This window comes from Pristiophorus japonicus, chromosome 20, assembly GCF_044704955.1.
Source record: "Pristiophorus japonicus isolate sPriJap1 chromosome 20, sPriJap1.hap1, whole genome shotgun sequence".
Taxonomy (NCBI): domain Eukaryota; kingdom Metazoa; phylum Chordata; class Chondrichthyes; family Pristiophoridae; genus Pristiophorus; species Pristiophorus japonicus.
The window spans coordinates 95,093,230-95,097,770 of record NC_091996.1 but is presented as its reverse complement, the minus strand read 5'-3'; the positions used below and the strand labels follow the sequence as shown (position 1 = coordinate 95,097,770).

The following is a 4,541-nucleotide window of genomic DNA, read 5'->3' as shown; positions in this document are numbered from 1 at the left end:
ACATCTCTTTCAGCCAGGTGTGGGCACCTTCAAAGGGGCTAAAGTTAGAATCTACATCACACAGAATGCCAGACCAGTCCATCACAAGGCTAGAGCTGTGCCTTATGTGATGAGGGAAAAGACTGAAAACGAACTGGACCGACTTCTGCGGGAAGGCATAATTTCTCCCGTAGAATTCAGCGACTGGGCAAGCCCCATCGTCCCCGTCATGAAGCCTGATGGATCCGTGCGAATCTGTGGGGATTATAAGTCTACCATAAACAGAGTCTCCCTACAGGACCAATACCCGCTGCCCAGAGCGGAGGACCTATTTGCCACGTTGACCGGAGGAAAACTTTTCTCGAAACTTGACCTCACATCTGCGTATATGACGCAAGAACTGACCGAAGAGTCTAAGCTACTCACCACCATCAACACACATCGAGGCCTCTTTGTGTACAATCGATGCCCATTCAGCATCAGGTCGGCAGCTGCTATATTCCAGCGCAACATGGAAAGTCTGCTCAAGTCCATCCCGGGGACAGTTGTGTTTCAAGATGACATACTCATCACGGGCAGGGACACCGACTCTCATCTCCGCAATCTTGAGGAAGTACTAAGTCGATTGGATCGCGTAGGCCTAAGAGTTAAGAAATTCAAGTGTCTGTTTCTCGCGCCTGAGGTTGAATTTTTGGTCAGAAGGATTGCCGCTGATGGAATCCGCCCAATCAAATTCAAAACCGAAGCAATTCGCCTGACACCCAGACCCCAGAATGTCTCGGAACTGCGTGAGTTTCTCGGGCTACTCAATTACTTTGGGAACTTTATGCAGAACTTGAGCACGCTGCTGGAGCCTCTCCACGACTACTCAGAAAGGGGTGCGATTGGTTTTGGGGAGACGCCCAAGAACGCACCTTCAATAAGGCATGCAACCTTCTATGTTCCTAGAGTGTTTTAGCCTTTTTTGACCCAGGTAAAAAGTTAGCCCTTACGTGTGATGCGTCAGCATACGGGGTCGGGTGCGTTTTACAGCACGTCAATGATGCGGGTAAATTGCAGCCCGTTGCTTATGCCTCCAGGTCACTTTCACGGGCGGAGCGCGGGTTGAGAAGGAGGCGCTCGCGTGCGTGTACGGTGTCAAAAAGATGCACCAATACCTTTTCTGGGCCAAGTTTGCGTTAGAAACCGATCACAAACCCCTCACGTCCCTACTATCCGAATGCAAGGCAATCAACGCCAACGCCTCGGCGCACAATCAGCGGTGGGCACTCATTCTGGCGGCTTACGACTACAAGATAAGGCACAGACCAGGCACAGACAACTGTGCCGACGCGCTTAGCAGGCTACCCCTGGCGACCTCAGAAGGGTCTGACAAACAGGACTATGAGATGGTCATGGCAATCAATGCCTTTGAATCCACAGGGTCGCCCATGACGGCTCGCCAAATCAGAGCCTGGACGACCAGCGACCCCACGTTATCTCTAGTTAAAAGATGCGTTTTAACCGGTGACTGGGCAGAGGCTCGCGATGCCTGCCCCGAGGAGATCAAACCCTTCCATAGGCGCATGCATGAACTCTCACTACAGGCAGACTGCCTGATGTGGGGCAGCCGAGTAGTTATGACCTTACAAGGCAGGGAGGCGTTTGTCCGGGAGCTCCATTGCGAGCACCCGGGAATTGTCCTTATGAAGGCCATAGCCAGATCTCATGTCTGGTGGCCTGGCATTGATGCGGACTTGGAGCTTTATGTCCGTCGGTGCACCATTTGTGCCCAACTCAGTAATGCCCCCAGGGAGGCCCCCCTAAGCCCCTGGCCCTGGCCCACCAAACCATGATCGCGGGTGCATGTCGACAATGCGGGCCCATCCATGGGCAAAATGTTCCTCATAGTCATTGATGCATTTTCAAAATGGATCGAGTGCACCATTTTAAACTCGAGCACCACCTCCACCACTGTGGAGAGCCTTAGAACCATGTTTGCAATGCACGGCATTCCTGACATACTGCTCAGTGATAATGGTCCGTGCTTCACCAGCGCAGAATTTCACGATTTTATAGTTGACCACGGTATAAATCACGTTAAGTCGGCACCTTTCAAGCCGGCATCCAATGGCCAGGCGGAGCGAGCAGTGCAGATCATTAAACAAGGCATGCTCAGAATCCAAGGTCCCACACTGCAGGGTCGCCTGCTGGCATACAGATCTCGTCCGCATTCGTTGACTGGGGATCCCCCCGCGCAATTATTGATGAAACAAACCTTAAAGACCAGGCTCTCGTTAATCCTCCCAGACATGCATGAAATTGTTGAGGCTAAGCGTCAAAAGCTAACTGAGTACCATGACCGAAATTCGAGGGGGAGATGGAATGAGATAGGGGATAAAGTGTTTGTGCTAAACTATGGCCGGGATCCCAAATGGCTTGCAGGGACAGTAACAGACAAAGAAGGAAACAGGCTACTGGTTGTACAAATGGACAATGGCCAAACCTGCCGGAGGTATGTAGACCAAGTCAAAAGTATATTCACTGATAGCACTGAAGAACCAGAGGCAGACTACAATGTGGAACTTACACCACACCTGGTGGACAGACAGGTGGAACAACCTGAGGAAAGGGCAGTCTCAACAGACAGCCCAGGCGAGATACCAGCAATCACACCGAACGAAACAGAGAGCCCAGGCGAGATACCAGCAATCACACTGAACGAAAAACAGGCACCAAGGCAAACAACTGAACCACAACTAAGACGCTCCACGCGAGAGCATAGACCATCTGAGAGACTGAATCTATAAAGGCAATAAGACCTTGGGGGAGGGTGATGTCATGTATCTCACATTACTGTATATAACTGTATCTTACCATGCTATACATGACTGTAACTGGATATGACCTGGAACAATAAGCATACCTTACCACCAGGGGTGCACTTGCAGGAGACACTCCATACCTGTCCCACTGAGGTATATAAAGGGAGGTCTCAGGCAAGTGCAGCACTGGGAGAGCTGGAATTAAAGGTGCAGGTCCTGAGTGACCTTGACTTCAGCATGTGTCTCGTGTATCGCTTCTCGGCCTTTTGGCTAAGATCATGCGTAACTGACCTGACAGGGGAGTAACCATGACCCCAACGTGGTTCTCCCTGGATCAGGAAGGTGATTCTCCTATGCTTTTTGGAAATAGGAGGTGGGTGGGGTGCTTGACCCATCCACCTCCATGGCACGAACCTGGTATTGGAGTACTTCCAGGAACGGTGCTTGGGCTCTAGGCCTTTTGGCTAAGAGCATTGGCGCAGGGTGATCCTTGATGTGTGCAAGGTGACCTCTGGCGTTTGTGATCTGACAAAGAATTGGAAAGATTGGCAACGAATAAAAAAAAATGTGTCTCGTGTATCTCGGCCTTTTGGCTAAGATCATGCGTAACTGACCTGATAGGGGAGTAACCATGACCAGAAAGTGGTTCTCCCTGGATCAGGAAGGTGGTTCTCCTATGCTTTTTGGAAATAGGAGGTGGGTGGGGGGCTTGCCCCGTCCACCTCCATGGAGATGGGTGGGGGACGCCCCATCCAACTCCATGCACGAATCTGGTATTGCAGTACTTCCAGGAACGGTGCAGCTTTGACTCTAGGCCTTTTGGCTAAGAGCAAAATCATTGGCGCAGAGTGATCTTTGTTTGGGCGCAAGGTGACCTTTGGCGTTTATGATCTGACAAGTTGATCTGACAAAGAATTGGAAAGATTGGCAACGAATAAAATATATATATTTTTTTTTAAATGTGTCTTGTGTAAGTCAGTAGAGTCAGGACTTACCAGGGACAATGTTTACATACATAACAGGGATGTTGCACTTTATCAGGGGAGGCTTTGAGGGTGTCCCCGTAACGTTTCCACTGCCCACCCCACAAGTCAACAAGCTTCCCGCTGGAGTGGAACTAAACCACAGAACCAGTGGGAACCTGTTCAACCTTCGCCGTCCCAGAGCCAAGGGGGAAGTGGGTGTGGGAGCGGAGGGGTAAGGGATGAAAGGCGGGGAGGGGGTGCACGTGAGGGTAAGGTGGACAATGCTTTAAGAAGAACGTGTATTACTGCCGCACCTTAGCGCCACTTCAGGCCACCCCGAAGCGCTTTCACAGCCAATGAAGTATTTTTTGGAATGTGGTCACTGTTGTAATGTGGAAAACGCGGCAAGCCAATTAGCGCACAGCAAGCTCCCACAAACAGCGATGTGATGATGACCCAGATCATCCGCTTTTGGTGATGTTGGTCGAGGAGGATAAATATCGGCCCCAGGACACCGGGGAGAATTCCCCCTCCCTCCAGCGCCGCCCCCCCTCCCCCCACTGCTCTTCTTCGAAATAGTGGCCACGGGGATCTGTTATGTCCCACCCAAGAGGGCAGACGGGGGCCACAGTTTAACCTCTGAGGGAATGATCAGCCAAGATCTTATTAAATGGTGGTGCAGGCTCGAAGGGCCGAATGGCCTACTCTTGCACCTATTTTCTATGTTTCTATGTCTCATCCGAAGCCTGTCATCATCATCAGAGGCAGTCCCTCGGAATCGAGGAAGACTGGC

The 4,541-nt window shown here is 51.1% G+C and overlaps 2 pseudogenes; both read left to right on the top strand.

Moving 5' to 3' along the window:
* Positions 1 to 3,033: 3,033 nt before the first annotated feature.
* On the top strand, positions 3,034 to 3,234 carry LOC139233290 (U2 spliceosomal RNA; annotated as a pseudogene).
* Positions 3,235 to 3,359: 125 nt separating this feature from the next.
* Positions 3,360 to 3,590, top strand: LOC139233213 (U2 spliceosomal RNA; annotated as a pseudogene).
* The last annotated feature ends 951 nt before the right edge of the window (positions 3,591 to 4,541 follow it).